Below are 22,341 nucleotides of genomic sequence, written 5' to 3'. Positions count from 1 at the left end.
GTATAAGTAAGAAAGATAAGGGCTAAATGGTGACAAGTTCATCCTTGTTGTGAAATGTTTGTGTTATGGCGCATACATGAAAGCATGAATAAGAAAAAGTTATATGATAATAATAATAATAAAATGAATAATAATATACCTAAAAATGGAGGAATTAAAACAAATGTTTTTAGTTTCTGCTCACTGGGCTCTAGTAGCTCACCCCACTCCCTTTATCCCCAGAGTTGCAGGTACAGGATAGATCAAGAAGTCGGCTAGAGTGAAGTCAAGTTATGTATGTTGTAATAGATAGTAGTGGACATGAACATGATGTAATGAGTATGTATGACCATGTAATGCAATGAATGATTTGATGATGTATTGAGGATTATAGTAGTGCTTGACCTAGAGGTGTGTGAATTCCCATTATGTACAGAGTGTTTAATGAATAATGATGTTAATGACCATGATTATCCAAGCTGATATGTATGATGATGATACCCCATTGGAGTATTTGATGAGGACTCCAGTGTGGGGTTTATGTATGATTTTGTGCATGCACAGGTTTTGCTTGGATAAGAGAAAAGAAAAATTTTTACAGATCATGTATATGTTGTTATGTATGGGATTCCACAGGTTTACAGGAGGTATGTAGGCTTGCTACGGGTCCCGGCGGCCTTAAGCCGATCTGGATCCTAGCGCCGGTAACGGGTCGGATTTCCGGGTCGTTACAGCAGCCTCCCAGGCACTGGCTCTTTTATTCTCAAGCTCTAGCAAAGTATCCAAAAGCTACAAAAAAAAAAAAAGCAAACAAGTCAAAAAATGACCAGAACACCTAAAGCCAAAAAGAAAAGTAAGAAAACTTACAAAAGGAACTTGTCTCTTAGAATCCCCAAGAAGGTCCTCCACTGCCCGAGTAGTAAAAGAGCTTAACTTGTAACGACCCGAAAATCGGACCGCTACCGGCGCTAGGATCCAGGTAGGCTTAAGGCCGCCGGGACCCGTAGCAAGCCTGACATGCAACCTGTAAACCTGTTTAATCCCATACATGATCAACAACATACATAAAAATTAAAACTTTTCTTTCATTCAAACACCAACTCAACCTGCACATAGACATAATCATAAATATCGACCCCTCTGTGGGATCTCATCAATGCCCCAATGGGCAATTACAACATATGTTGAGTTGGTTTACATAAGCATCATAAAAGATCTAGGATCATGCATTAAAAGGGATAACTTACACATAGGTCAAGCACAACCTCTAATCCTCAATGTCATTACATTACATAACTATTCATAACTTTACATTTTATCATGTCCACATTCTATCTATTACATACAATTGACTTCAATACTCTTGCTGACCTCCTGGTCTACCCTGTACCTGCAAACCTGGGGAATTTGGGAGAGGGGTGAGCTACTAGAGCCTAGTGAGCAGAATAATAAAGCATTTAAAACACATGCTATCATGAAATGCATCACATCACAACTAATCATATCAAGGATGAACTTGTCACCATTTAGCCCTCTACATAATCCAATCATGCCAGGGGCGTAGTGCAGGCCACACCTAGTCTTTCTCTTATACATAACATAACATACATAACCAATGGTGCCGGGGGCGTAGTGCATGCCACACCCGGTCTTTCTCTTACATAGTGCCAGGGGCGTAGTGCAGGCCACACCTGGACTTCCATATCATATCATCACGTCATAACATGTGAGGGCTAATGGATCATTCAACATTCATCCACAACAACAACATATTATGCAATGCAACATATTCGTGATTTCTAATGCAAACAACCTAAAATATCACATGGCATCCGTGATGCATGAACATGCTCAAAACTGATTTATTTATTTAAAAGCATAAGAGTTATTCCACTCACCTCTGGCTCGCTCTGACACTGACTGAAGCAGCTGACTCACTGCTGAGGTCCTCGGTTCCTCGGGTCCGAACCTACACAGGTGGACTCAAATAAGGGACCAACATACTATAACATAACTCTAAAAACATCCCCCAAAAACCCTCTAAAACTCCTCAAAACATTCATGCAAAACATGCAAAGGAAGGCTGGACAGGGCACTTTCGGCGGCAGGTTCGGCGGCCGAAAGTCCCTCCAGAGCCGAAAGTCAGGCAGGTTCGGCGGCCGAAACTCCCAGACAGAGGCGAAACTCATGCATGTTCGGCGGCACTTTCGACGGCACTTTCGGCGGCCGGAACTCCCAGACAGAGACGAAAGTCTCCTTTCGGGGGCAAGCTTCGGCAGCCGAAGGTTGCTTCCACATGAGGGTTCGGCGGCCGAAAGTCCTTTCGGCTGCCGAACCTGGTTTCTCCCAAAGGGCAAAAACTTGGTTCAAACATGCACAAATGCCTCCAAACTCATACTATCATGCATTTAGCTCAACCAAAACATGCATACAAGCTCCGAGGGGTCTCAAACTACCTTAAACCCCAACTACAACACATCAAACATACATTTACATGCCACATTGCTCAAAACTCATCAAAAACCCATAAACTCAACATAAGCTTACTCATGCATTTTCTACCCCATGAACTTGCATAAAACTTGTTTAAAACATAATGTAAGCTAGAGATCGACTCTTACCTCTAGAAGATCGAGAGTAGAGGCGATCTAACTTGGAGTTGGGAGAGATTTAGCTCATTGGGTCTCCAAGTTCAAAACTTGCTCAAAACTTGAAAATCTTCAAAAGAAAGCAAAAACTTATGAAAATCTTGAAAGATCTGAAGGAAAAGACTCAAGATTGGTGAGGGACGGCAGAGAACTCACCTTGGCCGACAATGGGGAGAAAAGCTCGCCCGTTTTCGGCTAAGGGACCCTTTTATAGTGGCTGGCCAAGCCACGTTCGGGGGCCGAACGTGCCTCCGCATGCATGCCATGTTCGGCGGTCGAACTTGAGGTTCGGCGGCCGAACCTGGACTTCCCTCACATATGCCTTCGAGGGCCTAAGGCACACCCGAAATGTCTGCATGTTTGGCGGCCGAACTTAAGGTTCGGCGGCCGAACCTGGGTTTTCCTCCAAGGTTGTTTTCATGCAAAAACTCATTTCCTTTTCACTTAAAACCATGAAAAACATTAAAACATTTTATGAAAACATGTTTTACCCTACTAGAGGCTTCCGACATCCGAGATTCCACCGGACGGTAGGAATTCCGATACCGGAGTCTAGCCGGGTATTACATTCTTCCCCCCTTAAGAACATTCGTCCCTGAATGTTCCTCAACTAGCACATGCAAGGCATACTGTAACGACCCGAAAATCGGACCGCTACCGGCGCTAGGATCCAGGTCGGCATAAGGCCGCCGGGACCCGTAGCAAGCCTAACATGAAACCTGTAAACCTGTATAATCCCATACATGATCGACAACATGCATAAAAATTAAAACTTTTCTTTCACTCATAAGCCAAACTCAACCTGTACATGCACTGAACATACTCATAATCATAATCATGACCCCTCTGTGGGATCTCATCAATGCCCCAATGGGCGATACATCATAAGATGAGTTGGCTTTCATGAACATTATAAAACATCCAAGATCATGTATAAAAAAAGGGATACCTCATACATAATGTCAAGCACAATCTCTAATCCTCAATATCATTACATGACTGAAACTGTACTGTTACATAACATCAATACATTTATCATGTCCACACTATCTATTACATATACCAGACTTCATTACTCTTGTAAACCTCCTGGTCTACCCTGTACCTGCAATTCTGGGGAAATTGGGAGAGGGGTGAGCTACTAGAGCCCAGTGAGCAGAATAATAAAACATTTAAAAACATATGATATCATGGAATGCATCACATCACAGCTAATCACATCAAGGATGAACCTGTCACCAATAGCCCTCTACATGGTCCAACTGTGCCAGAACGTAGAATGGGTCCTGGTCTTTCCCTTACATATCATAACATAACAGTGTCCAACTGTGCCAGAACGTAGAATGGGTCCTGGTCTTTCCCTTACATAGTGCCAGCGAACGTAGAATGGGTCCCACTGGTCTTACATTCCGTACCGTACATATCACATCGTCATATCATAGATCGAGGGCTATGGATCATCCAACATTCATCCACATCAACATTAAAATGTGCAATGCAACATATTCGTGGATTCTAATGCAAACAACCTAAAACATCACATGGCATTCATGATGCATGAACATGCTCAAAACTATACGATTAATTTGCTTAAAAACATAAAGGTTTATTCCACTCACCTCTGGATAGCTCTGACCAGACAGTGGGGCAACAGACTCACTGCTGGGGTCCTCAATTCCTCGGGTCCGAACCTACACAGGTGGACTCAAATGAGGGACCAACATACATGAACATAACTCTAAACTATTCCCCAAAACCCCCCAAAACATCATGGAATAACCATAGAAAAACATGCAAGAAAGGGCTGGACAGGGCACTTTCAGCGGCAGGTTCGGCGGCCGAAAGTCCCTCCAGAGCCGAAAGTCAGGCAGGTTCGGCGGCACCTTCGGCGGCCGAAACTCCCAGACAGAGGCGAAACTCATGCATGTTCGGCGGCACCTTCGGCGGCCGAAACTCCCAGACAGAGACAAAAGTCTCCTTTCGGGGGCAAGCTTCGGCAGCCGAAGGCTGCCTCCACAAGCACGTTCGGCGGCCGAAAGTTCCTTCGGCTGCCGAACCTGGTTTCTCCCAGAATGGCAGAAACTCAGCTCCCTTATGCATTTATGCCTCCAATCTCAACCAAACATGCATAAACCTATTCTACAACACTCATACACAAGCATACAAGTTCCTAGGGGCACCAACTAACTGAAACCCCAACTATAACACATCTAACATACATTACAAGCCACATTGTTCAAGAACATACATTTATACCCATAAACATAACTATGACCTAAACATGCATTCTATCCCCATGAACTTCATAAAACTTACTTAAAACATAATATAAGCTAGAGATCGCTCTTACCTCTTGAAGATCGAGAGTAGAGGCGACCAAACTTGGAGTTGGGAGAGATTTGAGTTCTTGGACCTCAAAGCTCCAAAACTTTGCTCAAAAGCTCAAATCTTCAAAACGAATTTAAAACAAATGAAAAACTTGAAAGATCTAGAGGAAAAACATCAAAGATCGGTGAGGGGCGACGGAAAGCTCACCTTGGCCGAAAATGGGGAAAAGCTCGCCCGTTTTCGGCTAAGGGACCCTTTTATAGTGGCTGGCCAGGCCACGTTCGGGGGCCGAATGTGCCTCCGCATGCATGCCATGTTCGGCGGCCGAACTTGAGGTTCAGCGGCCGAACCTGGACTTCCTCACTTATGCTTTCGGGGGCCTAAAGGCACTCCTGAAGGCATGCATGTTCGGCGGCCGAACTTGAGGTTCGGCGGCCGAACCTGAGTTTTCCTCCAAGGTTGTTTTTGTGCAAAAACTCATTTCCATTTTACTTAAAACCATGAACTACCTTAAAACATTTTATGAAAACATGATTCTACCCTACTAGAGGCTTCCGACATCCGAGATTCCACCGGACGGTAGGAATTCCAATACCTGAGTCTAGCCGGGTATTACATTCTCCCCCCCTTAAGAACATTCGTCCCCGAATGTTCCTCAACTAGCACATAGCATGGCATAAAACATAACATACATACATAGCACATAAACACATAGAGATCTAACCTTAAAAGAGATGAGGGTACTGCTGGAGCATAGACTCCCGTGTCTCCCAAGTGCATTCCTCCAAATTGTGGTGGTTCCACAAGACTTTCACCATCGGGATTTCCTTGTTCCTTAACTTTCTGATCTGGGTGTCTATGATCCGTACTGGCTGTTCAACATAGGTGAGATCCTCTTGGACCTCCACATCAAGCTCACTAAGAACCTTGCTCAGATCTGACACAAACTTCCTCAACATTGAAACATGGAAAACCGAATGGATTCTTTCCATTGAAGCAGGTAAATCCAGCTTGTACGACACATTCCCTATCTTTTGCAAGATTTCAAAGGGTCCGATGTATCGTGGGGCTAGTTTACCTTTCTTCCCAAAGCGAACCACTCCTTTCATAGGAGACACCTTGAGCAATACCAGATCCCCCTCCTGAAACTCTAACTGCCTTCTGCGGATGTCTGCATAACTCTTTTGTCTGCTTGCAGCAGTCTTGATTCTTTCTCTGATTATAGGTACTACCCTGCTGGTAATCTCTACAAGCTCAGGCCCTGCCAAGGCCTTTTCTCCAACCTCTTCCCAGCAAACAGGTGATCTGCACTTCCTTCCATATAAAGCTTCATATGGAGCCATCCCGATGCTAGCATGATGGCTGTTATTGTAGGCAAACTCCACCAAAGGTAGATGCTGCCTCCAAGAACCGCCAAAGTCCAGCACACACATCCTGAGCATATCCTCTATGGTCTGGATGGTCCTTTCTGATTGTCCATCCGTCTGGGGGTGGAAGGCAGTACTGAAATCCAACCTAGTACCCATGGCATTCTGCAGACTCCGCCAAAATCTGGAGGTGAACTGGGGCCCTCTATCTGACACTATCGAAACAGGAACCCCATGCAGCCTGACGATCTCATCCACATATACCTGCGCCAACTTGTCCACAGAGTAGCCACTCCTGACAGGAATGAAGTGAGCAGATTTGGTGAGTCTGTCCACAATCACCCATATGGAGTCCACTCTGTTGGACGCCGCCGGTAACCCCACTACGAAGTCCATAGCTATATTTTCCCATTTCTATTCTGGAATAGGTAGCGAGTTAAGCATTCCAGCCGGCTTCTGATGTTCCAGCTTCACCCTCTGACACACTTCGCAGGCTGACACAAACTGTGCCACTTCTTTCTTCATCGCTGGCCACCAATAAACCTTCTTCAGATCTTGATACATCTTGGTGGTTCCGGGGTGAACGCTGTATCTTGCATTATAAGCCTCTCTCATAATGTCTCCTTTTAGCCTTATGTCGTCTGGTACACATAGTCTGCTCCCATAGCGGAGGATCCCCTTGCTATCGAATCTGAACTCACTATCTTTGCCTGACTGAACAGTCCTGGCAATCTTCATTAACTCCGGGTCCTCATGCTGTTTCTGAGCCACCTGCTCCAGAAACACGAGTGCCACTCTCATCTGGGCCACTAAAGCACCTGTACCAGACAACTCCATCTGTAGACCTTCCTCAATGAGCTTGTAAAACTCCTTCACCACTGGCCTCCTCTCTGCCGATATGTGGGATAAACTGCCTAGTGACTTCCGGCTTAGGGCGTCTGCCACGACATTCGCCTTACTCGGATGATACTGAATCTTGCAATCATAGTCACTCAGCAGCTCTACCCATCTCCTCTGTCTCAAGTTCAAATCTCTTTGACTCAGGATGTACTGCAGGCTCTTATGATCTGTAAAGATCTCACATTTAACCCCATAGAGGTAGTGCCTCCACATCTTGAGTGCAAAGATTACTGCTGCCATCTCCAGGTCATGTGTGGGGTAATTCAACTCATGCTTCTTCAGCTGCCTAGAAGCATAAGCGATCACCCTCTCATTCTGCATTAGTACACAACCCAGTCCCACACGGGATGCATCACAAAAGACTGTAAAGTCCTCATCACTAGATGGCAGAGCTAAAACTGGTGCTGAAGTCAACCTCTTCTTAAGCTCTTCAAAACTCTCTTCGCACTGGTCGGTCCACACAAACTTCTGATTCTTCCTGGTTAACCTGGTCAGAGGAGCTGATATCTTTGAGAAGTCCTGAACGAACCTCCTGTAGTAACCTGCCAAACCCAAGAAACTTCTAATCTCTGTCACTGAAGTGGGTCTAGGCCAGTTAGCCACAGTTTCTGTCTTCTTGGGGTCCACCTCAATCCCATTCTCTGACACTACATGCCCCAAGAACGAAATGCTCCTCAGCCAGAACTCACATTTTGAGAACTTGGCATACAAGCCATGTTCCCTCAAGGTCTGCAAGACCAACCGCAGATGATGGGCATGCTCCTCTGCATTCCTGAAATACACTAAGATATCATCTATGAAGACAATAACGAAGTGATCCAGGTATTGGCTAAACACTCTGTTCATGAGATCCATGAATGCTGCAGGGGCGTTGGTTAACCCGAACGGCATTACAAGGAACTCAAAATGCCCATATCTGGTCCTAAAAGCTGTCTTTGGCACGTCTTCTTCTCTTATCCTCAGCTGATGGTACCCAGATCTCAGATCTATTTTGGAGAAACAACCCGCTCCGGCTAGCTGGTCGAATAGATCATCGATCCTTGGTAGAGGGTACCTATTTTTGGTAGTGACTTTGTTCAACTGCCTGTAGTCGATACAAAGTCTAAGGGATCCATCCTTCTTCCTTACAAACAAGACTGGAGCACCCGAAGGTGAGGTACTCTGTCGGATGAAGCCCTTTTCTACCAGCTCCTGCAATTGCTCTTTCAACTCCTTTAACTCGGCTGGGGCCATCCTATAGGGAGGGATAGAGATCAGTCTAGTTCCAGGCATCAACTCTATCTCGAACTCTATCTCCCTAGCAGGTGGTAAACCTGGAAGCTCGTCTGGAAAGACATCCTGAAACTCTCTGACAACTGGCACCGAGGCTGGCTCCCTGACCTGACTACTAAGCTCTCTCACATGAGCTAAGTACCCCTGACATCCCTTCCTAAGCAACCTACGAGCCTGAAGAGCTGATATCATACCTCTAGGTGTGCCCCTCTTGTCTCCTCTGAAGACGACCTCTGACCCGTTCTGATCTCTGAACCTGACTACCTTGTCCCTGCACTCCAAGGTAGCACCATGGGTAGATAGCCAATCCATCCCTAGAATAATGTCAAAGTCTGTCAAATCTAGAACCACAAGGTCGGCGGAGAGGCATCTTCCCTCAACAAAAACTGGACTGTACTGGCAGACTGACACTGCCACTGACGGGTCACACTTGGGTCCACTGACCCATAGGGGACACTCTAACCCAGAGACTATCAGACCCAACCTCTCGACGGCTCTCAGAGCAATAAATGAATGAGATGCACCAGGGTCCATTAATGCATACACATCAGAACACCCAATGACGAGATTACCTGACACCACGGTGTTGGATGTGTTAGCCTCCTGCTGAGTCATGGTGAAGATCCTGGCTGGAGCTGATGGACCTTCACCTCGGGAACCAGAAGAAGAGGCTGCCCCTCTCCCTCTACCTCTGCCACTGCCCTGAGTTGTGGCTGGAGCTGCTGGCTGTGCCACACTACCAGAAGCTGTCTGCTGGGGCTGGCTTATAAAAGGAACTCTAGGACATTCCCGAGCCATGTGTCCCTCCTGTCCACATCTGAAACATGAATTAGTCCCAGCTCGACACACTCCCCTGTGCGGTCTTCCACATCTCTGGCATTCTGTACCATCTGAGCCTGAGCTCGAGCCACCGCCAAATCCCAGACCGAATTTCAACTTATTCCAAAACTTATTCTTCTTCGGCTTCTTGGTGGTGTTGTCCCACCTCTTCTTACCTGAGCTCTGAGAAGAGAGACCTGGCCCTCCTCTGCCTGGGGTCTTAACCCCTGAAGACTGGGTCACTGACTGCTTCACTGACCCCTCAACTATAGCACTCGCCTCCATTCTTCGAGCCATATCCACCACAGTGTGGAAACTTTCCCTCTCAACTGACTGAATCAACGAGGAGTACCTGGAATGCAGCTTCATAACATACCTCTTGGCTTTCTTCGTATCTGAATCTAGAGCTTGCCCTGAAAAAGGCAATAGCTCTAAGAATTTATCCGTGAACTCCTCCACACTCATGTGCTCTGTCTGCCTCAGTTGCTCAAACTCAATCATTTTCAGTTCTCTGGAACTGTCTGGAAAAGCCTATCCCGCGAACTCATTCGCAAATTCCTCCCATGTCATGCCGTCTAGTCTCGGGTCCACATAACACTTGAACCATTCCCGTGCCTTCTTGCACTTTAAGGTGAACCCTGCCATCTGAATGGCCCTGCTGTCATTTGCCCCTAGCTCATCAGTTATTGTCTTCACTACTCTCAGATACTCAAAGGGGTCATCCCCTGACTTGTATTTGGGAGCATCCAGCTTGAGGTAATCTGTCATCTTCACTTTGCTCCCATCGACTGAGCTAGGTCTAGGAGGTTGAGTAACTGGGGCTGCTGGTTCTGTGGGTGGTGGAGGTGGGGGTGCAGCATTCCCCGAGGTGGGGTTTGCCGGGTTAGGATAGAAGGGTGAGGGTGGATAAGCTGGGTACTGTGTATAAGGTGGATAGAAAGGTGGATAAGGCATGTAGGTAGGGTAGGGGTTAAAGCTGGAATAGTCCGATGTACCTCCCATCGGATACCCTGAACCCTGTGGAAAGGGTGGATAATGGGGTGGAAAACCATACCCTGAGGCCTAAACGCCTCCCTGAGACTCCCCTGTCCCTTCTTCCTCCATGCTCACATCCAGGTTCCCATCCCTCCTCTGATCCTCTTCCATAACCTCCCTCACATCTGAAGAACTTCCTCCTCTATCTGTCCCCCTTCTGCTAGCGTCAAAACACCTTCTAGGGTCCCTTGACACTCTTTCTCTGTTGGCTCTACAAGACATTGCCCTAGGCAATGTAGGAGGACGGGCGCTCGTGCCCTCATCCTCAGGTGACTCTCCAGTCAATCTTGCAGATCGACGGGTTCCTCTCATCCTATTTCTGAAAAACAGTACACATCATACAAACATTAGCATCATATGGTTCATGTGGGCACACACGAACCCTCATCACATATACATCATTCATATCATAGCATCAATGCACATGTATATAATCATGGCATTTCACATCATCATACAAGACAGGACTCCACATCCTATCCTAGTGGACATGATCTTTCCTATTGTGCTTGACCTTCTAGAATATCTATGAGCCCGACACTCTAGGTCCGATCCTATGAACCTAGGGCTCTGATACCATTCTGTAACGACCCGAAAATCAGACCGCTACCGGCGCTAGGATCCAGGTCGGCATAAGGCCGCCGGGACCCATAGCAAGCCTAACATGAAACCTGTAAACCTGTATAATCCCATACATGATCGACAACATGCATAAAAATTAAAACTTTTCTTTCACTCATAAGCCAAACTCAACCTGTACATGCACTGAACATACTCATAATCATAATCATGACCCCTCTGTGGGATCTCATCAATGCCCCAATGGGCGATACATCATAAGATGAGTTGGCTTTCATGAACATTATAAAACATCCAAGATCATGTATAAAAAAAGGGATACCTCATACATAATGTCAAGCACAATCTCTAATCCTCAATATCATTACATGACTGAAACTGTACTGTTACATAACATCAATACATTTATCATGTCCACACTATCTATTACATATACCAGACTTCATTACTCTTGTAAACCTCCTGGTCTACCCTGTACCTGCAATCCTGGGGAAATTGGGAGAGGGGTGAGCTACTAGAGCCCAGTGAGCAGAATAATAAAACATTTAAAAACATATGATATCATGGAATGCATCACATCACAGCTAATCACATCAAGGATGAACCTGTCACCAATAGCCCTCTACATGGTCCAACTGTGCCAGAACGTAGAATGGGTCCTGGTCTTTCCCTTACATATCATAACATAACAGTGTCCAACTGTGCCAGAACGTAGAATGGGTCCTGGTCTTTTCCTTACATAGTGCCAGCGAACGTAGAATGGGTCCCACTAGTCTTACATTCCGTACCGTACATATCACATCGTCATATCATAGATCGAGGGCTATGGATCATCCAACATTCATCCACATCAACATTAAAATGTGCAATGCAACATATTCGTGGATTCTAATGCAAACAACCTAAAACATCACATGGCATTCATGATGCATGAACATGCTCAAAACTATACGATTAATTTGCTTAAAAATATAAAGGTTTATTCCACTCACCTCTGGATAGCTCTGACCAGACACTGGGGCAACAGACTCACTGCTGGGGTCCTCGGTTCCTCGGGTCCGAACCTACACAGGTGGACTCAAATGAGGGACCAACATACATGAATATAACTCTAAACTATTCCCCAAAACCCCCCAAAACATTATGGAATAACCATAGAAAAACATGCAAGAAAGGGCTGGACAGGGCACTTTCGGCGGCAGGTTCGGCGGCCGAAAGTCCCTCCAGAGCCGAAAGTCAGGCAGGTTCGGCGGCACCTTCGGCGGCCGAAACTCCCAGACAGAGGCGAAACTCATGCATGTTCGGCGGCCGAAACTCCCAGACAGAGACGAAAGTCTCCTTTCGGGGGCAAGCTTCGGCAGCCGAAGGCTGCCTCCACAAGCACGTTCGGCGGCCGAAAGTTCCTTCGGCTGCCGAACCTGGTTTCTCCCAGAATGGCAGAAACTCAGCTCCTTTATGCATTTATGCCTCCAATCTCAACCAAACATGCATAAACCTATTCTACAACACTCATACACAAGCATACAAGTTCCTAGGGGCACCAACTAACTGAAACCCCTACTATAACACATCCAACATACATTACAAGCCACATTGTTCAAGAACATACATTTATACCCATAAACATAACTATGACCTAAACATGCATTCTATCCCCATGAACTTCATAAAACTTACTTAAAACATAATATAAGCTAGAGATCGACTCTTACCTCTTGAAGATCGAGAGTAGAGGCGACCAAACTTGGAGTTGGGAGAGATTTGAGTTCTTGGACCTCAAAGCTCCAAAACTTTGCTCAAAAGCTCAAATCTTCAAAACGAAGTTAAAACAAATGAAAAACTTGAAAGATCTAGAGGAAAAACATCAAAGGTAGAACAATTGGTACTCACCCTCGTAACGCCAGACTCTTATGTGGAGAGGTCATGGGTTCGAGTGGTGGGGGAGGCGACCCAATATTCCTATGTGGGGAATATTGGGCCAAATCCCATTGGCCTAGTGAGGTCTTGGGACAAATCCTACCCGGCGGTTGTGAGGCCAATGGGATGGATCACGGGAGTGTCGGACTTCAGGCTCTGGGCTATGTGGGCTCGGGAGATGGGAGAGGGACACCCGTGACATAAAAGGCGCCTTTTATGTCACGGGTGTCCCTCTCCCATCTCCCGAGCCCACATAGCCCAGAGCCTGAAGTCCGACACTCCCGTGATCCATCCCATTGGCCTCACAACCGCCGGGCAGGATTTGTCCCAAGACCTCACTAGGCCAATGGGATTTGGCCCAATATTCCCCACATAGGAATATTGGGTCGCCTCCCCCACCACTCGAACCCATGACCTCTCCACATAAGAGTCTGGCGTTACGAGGGTGAGTACCAATTGTTCTACGTAGAACAATTGGTACTCACCCTCGTAACGCCAGACTCTTATGTGGAGAGGTCATGGGTTCGAGTGGTGGGGGAGGCGACCCAATATTCCTATGTGGGGAATATTGGGCCAAATCCCATTGGCCTAGTGAGGTCTTGGGACAAATCCTGCCCGGCGGTTGTGAGGCCAATGGGATGGATCACGGGAGTGTCGGACTTCAGGCTCTGGGCTATGTGGGCTCGGGAGATGGGAGAGGGACACCCGTGACATGCCATGTTCGGCGGCCGAACTTGAGGTTCGACGGCCGAACCTGGACTTCCTCACTTATGCTTTCGGGGGCCTAAAGGCGCTCCCGAAGGCATGCATGTTCGGCGGCCGAACTTGAGGTTCGGCGGCCGAACTTGAGGTTCGGCGGCCGAACCTGAGTTTTCCTCCAATGTTGTTTTTGTGCAAAAACTCATTTCCATTTTACTTAAAACCATGAACTACCTTAAAACATTTTATGAAAACATGATTCTACCCTACTAGAGGCTTCCGACATCCGAGATTCCACCGGACGGTAGAAATTCTGATACCGGAGTCTAGCCGGGTTATGTAACAGCCCGGACGTGATCCCCGGCACTGTTACCGTTCACGGCCCAGGGCTATCCCTCGCTTGGCCTCTTTGCCACCTCGGGCTTTCCACTGGCGTCGTGAACAGCTCTTAACATCCATTCACCCTCACGGGTTCCTGGCAGGATTTGTCCCCTTGGGTTCTTGCATCGAATGCATCCTTCCCCAAGTGGATTTGGCCCAAATTTCCCTTTGGAAATTAGGTCGCCTCCCCCACTACTCGAATTGGTACTCACTCTCACCAGACTATTCCCTTAAAGTGGGAGGTCAAAGGTTCGAGTAGTGGGTGAGGCGACCTAATTTTCAAAGGGAAATTTGGGCCAAATCCACTTGGGGAAGGATGCATTCGATGCAAGAACCCAAGGGGACAAATCCTGCCAGGAACCCGTGAGGGTGAATGGATGTTAAGAGCTGTTCACGACGCCAGTGGAAAGCCCGAGGTGGCAAAGAGGCCAAGCGAGGGATAGCCCTGGGCCGTGAACGGTAACAGTGCCGGGGATCACGTCCGAGCTGTTACACATACAACATATCATACACATAAAACACATGAAACATATAAGAAACTAACCTTAGAAAAGATAAGGGTATTGCTGGAGCATGGACTCCCGTGTCTCCCAAGTGCATTCTTCCAAATTGTGGTGGCTCCACAGGACTTTCACCATCGGGATTTCCTTGTTTCTAAGCTTTCTGATCTGGGTGTCTAGGATCCGTACTGGCTGTTCAACATAGGTGAGATCCTCTTGGACCTCTACATCAGGCTCACTAAGAACCTTGCTCGGATCTGACACAAACTTCCTCAACATTGAAACATGGAAAACCGGATGGATTCTTTCCATTGAAGCAGGCAAATCTAGCTTGTACGACACATTCCCAATCTTCTGCAAGATTTCAAAGGGTCCGATGTATCGTGGGGCTTGTTTACCTTTCTTCCCAAAGCGAACCACTCCTTTCATTGGAGACACTCTGAGCAATACCAGATCCCCCTCCTGAAACTCTACCTGTCTTCTGCAGACATCTGCATAACTCTTCTGTCTGCTTGCAGCAGTCTTGATCCTTTCTCTGATTATGGGTACCACCCTGCTGGTAATCTCTACTAGCTCAGGCCCTGCCAAGGCCTTTTCTCCAACTTCTTCCTAGCAAACAGGTGATTTGCACTTCCTCCCATACAAAGCTTCATATGGAGCCATCCCGATGCTAGCATGATGGTTGTTATTGTAGGCAAACTCCACCAAAGGTAGATGCTGCCTCCAAGAACAGCCAAAGTCCAACACACACATTCTAAGCATATCCTCTATGGTCTGGATGGTCCTTTCTGATTGTCCGTCCGTCTGTGGATGGAAAGCAGTGCTAAAATCCAACCTGGTACCCATGGCGTTCTGCAGACTCCGCCAAAATCTGGAGGTGAACTGGGGCCCTCTATCAGACACTATCGAAACAGGAACCCCATGCAGTCTGACGATCTCATCGACATACACCTGTGCCAACTTGTCCACAGAATAGCCACTCCTGATAGGGATGAAGTGAGCAGATTTAGTGAGTCTGTCCACAATCACCCATATGGAGTCCAATCTGTTGGACGTCGCCGGTAACCCCACTACGAAGTCCATAGCTATATTCTCCCATTTCCACTCTGGAATAGGTAGCGGGTTAAGCATTCCAGCCGGCTTCTGATGTTCCAGCTTCACCCTCTGACACACTTCGCAGGCTGACACAAACTGTGCCACTTCTTTCTTCATCGCTGGCCACCAATAAGCCTTCTTCAGATCTTGATACATCTTGGTGGCTCCGGGGTGAACGTTGTATCTTGCATTATGAGCCTCTCTCATAATGTCTCCTTTTATCCCTATGTCATCTGGTACACACAATCGACTCCCATAGCGGAGGATCCCCTTGTTGTCAAATCTGAACTCACTATCCTTGCCTGACTGAACAGTCCTGGCAATCTTTACTAACTCTGGGTCCTCATGCTGTTTCTGAGCCACCTGCTCCAGAAACACGAGTGCCACTCTCATCTGGGCCACTAAAGCACCTGTACCAGACAACTCCAACTGTAGACCTTCATCAATGAGCTTGTAAAACTCCTTCACCACTGGTCTCCTCTCTGCCGATATGTGGGATAAACTGCCTAGTGACTTCCGGCTTAGGGCATCTGCCACGATATTTGCCTTACCCGGATGATACTGAATCTTGCAATCATAGTCACTCAACAGCTCTACCCACCTTCTCTGTCTCAAGTTCAAATCTCTTTGACTCAGGATGTACTGCAGGCTCTTATGATCTGTAAAGATCTCACATTTTACCCCATAGAGGTAGTGCCTCCACATCTTGAGTGCAAAGATTACTGCTGCCATCTCCAGGTCATGTGTGGGGTAATTCAACTCATGCTTCTTCAGCTGCCTAGAAGCATAAGCAATCACCCTTTCATTCTGCATTAGTACACAACCCAGTCCCACACGGGACGCATCACAAAAGACTGTAAAGTCCTCATCACTAGATGGCAGAGCTAACACTGGTGCTGAAGTCAACCTCTTCTTAAGCTCTTCAAAACTCTCTTTGCACTGGTCGGTCCACACAAACTTTTGATTCTTCCTGGTTAACCTGGTCAGAGGAGTTGCAATTTTTGAGAAGTCCTGAACGAACCTCCTGTAGTAACCTGCCAAACCCAAGAAACTCCTTATTTCTGTCACTGTAGTGGGTCTAGGCCAGTTAGCCACAGCTTCTACCTTCTTGGGGTCCACTTCTATCCCATTTTCTGACACGACATGCCCCAAGAATGAAATGCTCCTCAGTCAGAACTCACACTTAGAGAACTTGGCATACAAGCCATGTTCCCTCAAGGTCTGCAGAACCAACCTCAGATGATGGGCATGCTCCTCTGCATTCCTGGAATACACTAAGATATCATCTATGAAGACAATAACGAAGTGGTCCAGGTACTGGCTAAACACTCTGTTCATGAGATCCATGAATGCTGCAGGGGCGTTGGTTAACCCGAACGGCATCACAAGGAACTCAAAATGCCCATATCTGGTCCTGAAGGCTGTCTTCGGCACATCCTCCTCCCTTATCCTTAGCTGATGGTACCCCGATCTCAGATCTATTTTGGAGAAACAACCTGCTCCGGCTAGCTGGTCAAATAGATCGTCGATCCTAGGCAACGGGTACTTATTCTTGGTAGTGACTTTGTTCAACTGCCTGTAGTCGATACAAAGCCTAAGGGATCCATCCTTCTTTCTCACAAACAAAACTGGTGCACCCCAAGGTGAGGTGCTCGGTCGGATGAAGCCCTTTTCTACCAGCTCTTGCAACTGTTCCTTCAATTCCTTCAATTCTGCTGGTGCCATCCTGTAGGGAGGGATAGAGATCGGTCGAGTTCCAGGCATCAGCTCTATCTCGAACTCTATCTCCCTAGCAGGTGGTAAACCTGGCAGCTCGTCTGGGAACACATCCAAAAACTCTCTGACCACCGGCACCGAGGCGGGCTCTCTAACCTGACTGCTAAGCTCTCTCACATGAGCCAAATACCCCTGACATCCCTTCCTAAGCATCCTACGAGCCTGAAGAGCTGATATCAGACCTCTAGGTGTACCCCTCCTGTCTCCTCTGAAGACTACCTCTGACCCATCCTGACCTCTGAACCTGACTACCTTGTCCCTGCAGTCCAAGGTAGCACTATGGGTAGATAACCAGTCCATCCCTAGAATGACGTCGAAATCTGTCAAGTCTAGAACCACAAGGTCGGCGGACAAGCATCTTCCCTCAACAAACACAGGACTACACTGGCAGACTGACTCTGCCACTGATGGATCACACTTGGGTCCACTGACCCAGAGAGGACACTCTAACTCAGAGATCATCAACCCCAACCTCTGAACGGCTCTCGGAGCAATAAAAGAATGAGATGCACCAGGGTCCATCAAGGCATACACATCTGAACAACCAATGACTAAGTTACCTGCCACCACGGTGTTAGATGCATCTGCCTCCTGCTGTGTCATTGTGAAGATCCGTGCTGGAGCTGATGGACTTTCACCACTGAAACCCGCTGAAGAAGAGGTTGTCCCTCTCCCTCTACCTCTGCCACTGGCCTGAGTCGTGGCTGGAGCTGCTGGCTGCTCTACACTACCTGAAGCTGTCTGCTGAGACTGTGCCATCGGGGCTGCTCTTGGACATTCTCGAGACATATGCCCCTCCTGACCACATCTGTAACAAGCTGTCGTCCCAAACCGACATACTCCCCTGTGTGGCTTACCACACCTTGCACAAACTGCATTATCCGCACCAGAGCTTGAGCCACCTCCAAATCCCAGACTGGACTTAACCTTGTTCCAAAACTTGTTCTTCTTGGACTTCCTAGAGCCTCTGTCCCACTTTTTACCACCTGAAGCTGCTGCACTCATAGAAGAAGAGCCTGGGGTCTTAGAACCAGAAGGCTGTGCCACTAACTGCTTGACTTTCCCCTCGATGATAGCACTAGCCTCCATCCTCCTAGCCATATCCACTATGGCATGGAAGCTATCCCTATCTGCGGACTGAATCAAGGAGGAATACCTGGAGTGAAGTTTCATGATATACCTCCTTGACTTCTTCTGGTCTGTATCAAGAGTTTGCCCTGCAAACGGCAACAGCTCCAAGAATCTGTCGGTGTACTCCTCTACACTCATTTCCTCTGTCTGCCTTAATTGTTCAAACTCGATCATCTTCAATTCTCTTGAACTGTCAGGAAAAGCCCATCCTACAAATTCATTTACAAACTCCTCCCACGATAGGCTGTCCAACCTCGGGCTCACATAGTTCTTAAACCACTCAAGGGCCTTTTTGCATTTTAATGTGAACCCAGCCATCTGAATGGCTCTACTGTCATCCGTCCCTATCTCATTTGTAATGGTTTTGACCCTCTCAAGGTACACAAACGGGTCATCACCGGTTTCAAACTGGGGAGCACCCAGCTTCATGTAGTCGGTCATCTTGACCTTGCTCCCACCAGATGAGCTAGGCTTAGGTATGTGGGTTGCCGGAACTATGGGTTCTGCTGATGGTGGAGGAGGTGCAACATTTTCTGAGGTAGGGTTTGCTGGATTTGGATAGTAAGGTGGGGGTGGATACATTGGGTATTGTGAATATGGTGGGTAGTAGGGTGGGTATGGCATCTGTGTGGGATAAGGGGTGAAGCTAGGGTAATCCGACATACCTCCCATCGAATACCCGGGATTTTGTGAGAAGTGTGGGTAGTGGGGTGGCTGAACAAATCCCGAGGCCTGAGTGCCTCCTTGGGACTCTCCCATTCCCTCTTCTGACATGCTAACTCCCAGACTGCCATCCTTCCTCTGCTCTACATCCATATCCTCCCCCATGTCCTCTGACATTCCTCCCTGAACTGTTCCCCTCACTGATCTGCTCCTACCCAGATCCAGAAACCTTCTAGGGTCTCTTACTGCTCTTTCTCTGTTAGACCTACTAGACATTGCCCTAGGCAATGTAGGAGGACGGGCGCTCGTGCCCTCATCCTCAGGTGGCACTCCAGTCAATCGTGCAGATCGACGAGTTCCACTCATCCTGTTTTCTGAAAAACAGTACACATCACATAAACGTTAGCATCATAGGGTTCATGTGGGCACACATGAACCCGCATCACATACATATCATTCATATCATAGCATTAATGCACATGTATATAATCATGGCATTTCACATCATCATACAAGACAGGACTCCACATCCTATCCTAGTGGACATGACCTTTCCTATTGTACTTGACCTTCTATAACATCTATGAGCCCGACACTCTAGGTCCGACCATATGAACCTAGGGCTCTGATACCATTCTGTAACGACCCGAAAATCGGACCGCTACCGGCGCTAGGATCCAGGTCGGCTTAAGGCCGCCGGGACCCGTAGCAAGCCTGACATGCAACCTGTAAACCTGTTTAATCCCATACATGATCAACAACATACATAACAATTAAAACTTTTCTTTCATTCAAACACCAACTCAACCTGCACATAGACATAATCATAAACATCGACCCCTCTATGGGATCTCATCAATGCCCCAATGGGCAATTACAACATATGTTGAGTTGGTTTACATAAACATCATAAAAGATCTAGGATCATGCATTAAAAGGGATAACTTACACATAGGTCAAGCACAATCTCTAATCCTCAATGTCATTACATTACATAACTATTCATAACTTTACATTTTATCATGTCCACATTCTATCTATTACATACAATTGATTTCAATACTCTTGCTGACCTCCTGGTCTACCCTGTACCTGCAAACCTGGGAAATTTGGGAGAGGGGTGAGCTACTAGAGTCCAGTGAGCAGAATAATAAAGCATTTAAAACACATGCTATCATGAAATGCATCACATCACAACTAATCATATCAAGGATGAACTTGTCACTGTTTAGCCCTCTACATAATCCAATCATGCCAGGGGCGTAGTGCAGGTCACACCTGGTCTTTCTCTTATACATAACATAACATACATAACCAATGGTGTCGGGGGCATAGTGCAGGCCACACCCGGTCTTTCTCTTACATAGTGCCAAGGGCATAGTGCAGGCCACACCTGGACTTCCATATCATATCATCACGTCATAACATATGAGGGCTAATGGATCATTCAACATTCATCCACAACAACAACATATTATGCAATGCAACATATTCGTGATTTCTAATGCAAACAACCTAAAATATCACATGGCATCCGTGATGCATGAACATGCTCAAAACTGATTTATTTATTTAAAAGCATAAAAGTTATTCCACTCACCTCTAGCTAGCTCTGACACTGACTGAAGCAGCTGACTCACTGCTGAGATCCTCGGTTCCTCGGGTCCGAACCTACACAGATGGACTCAAATGAGGGACCAACATACTATAACATAACTCTAAAAAATCCCCCAAAAACCCTCTAAAACTCCTCAAAACATTCATGCAAAACATGCAAAGGAAGGCTGGACAGGGCACTTTCGGCGGCAGGTTCGGCGGCCGAAAGTCCATCCAGAGCCGAAAGTCAGGCAGGTTCGGCGGCCGAAACTCCCAGACAGAGGCGAAACTCATGCATGTTCGGCAGCACTTTCGGCGGCCGAAACTCCCAGACAGAGACGAAAGTCTCCTTTCGGGGGCAAGCTTCGGCAGCCAAAGGCTGCTTCCAAAAGAGGGTTCGGCGGCCGAAAGTCCTTTCGGCTGCCGAACCTGGTTTCTCCCAAAGGGCAGAAACTTGGTTCAAACATGCACAAATGCCTCCAAACTCATACTATCATACATTTAGCTCAACCAAAACATGCATACAAGCTCCTAGGGGTCTCAAACTACCTTAAACCCCAACTACAACACATCAAACATACATTTACATGCCACATTGCTCAAAACTCATCAAAAACCCATAAACTCAACATAAGCTTACTCATGCATTTTCTACCCCATGAACTTGCATAAAACTTGTTTAAAACATAATGTAAGCTAGAGATCGACTCTTACCTCTTGAAGATCGAGAGTAGAGGCGATCTAACTTGGAGTTGGGAGAGATTTAGCTCCTTGGGTCTCCAAGTTCAAAACTTGCTCAAAACTTGAAAATCTTCAAAAGAAAGCAAAAACTTATGAAAATCTTGAAATATCTGAAGGAAAAGACTCAAGATTGGTGAGGGACGGCGAAGAACTCACCTTGGCCGAAAATGGGGAGAAAAGCTCGCCCGTTTTCGGCTAAGGGACCCTTTTATAGTGGCTGGCCAGGCCACGTTCGGGGGCCGAACGTGCCTCCGCATGCATGCCATGTTCGGCGGCCGAACTTGAGGTTCGGCGGCCGAACTTGAGGTTCGGCGGCCGAACCTAGACTTCCCTCACATATGCCTTCGGGGGCCTAAGGCACACCCGAAATGCCTGCATGTTCGGCGGCCGAACCTGGGTTTTCCTCCAAAGTTGTTTTCATGCAAAAACTCATTTCCTTTTCACTTAAAACCATGAAAAACATTAAAACATTTTATGAAAACATGTTTCTACCCTACTAGAGGCTTCCGACATTCGAGATTCCATCGGACGGTAGGAATTCTGATACCGGAGTCTAGCCGGGTATTACATAACTGCTATGTGGATTCAATCATCTTACAAATCGTGCTCACCATCTGAAGGTTAGTCAAATTAGGGGATGACTCGAAGATATGGTTGCTCAGTAGCTTAGCAATTGAAGTAGGAGTAGAATCAGGGCCTAGTTGGAAAGGTAGCCCAACCTAATTAGAAATTAAGGCAGCAAGTAGCCCTTTGTTGTCCACCCGAGTCTGGCCCTCCTTACCTTTGCCCTTACCCAATTTATTCAAAGAGGGCGTTCTTGGATTGGAGGAAGATGAAGTCACCTTTCAAGAGGAGACCAGCTCAGATTCCTTCACCAGTCGCCTTTTCTTCCCTGTCGCCCTAAGGCAATGGTGG

Source organism: Manihot esculenta, chromosome 16, assembly GCF_001659605.2.
Source record: "Manihot esculenta cultivar AM560-2 chromosome 16, M.esculenta_v8, whole genome shotgun sequence".
NCBI classification, from domain to species: domain Eukaryota; kingdom Viridiplantae; phylum Streptophyta; class Magnoliopsida; order Malpighiales; family Euphorbiaceae; genus Manihot; species Manihot esculenta.
The sequence above is the reverse complement of the archived record's forward strand: the minus strand, read 5'-3'. Positions refer to the sequence as shown.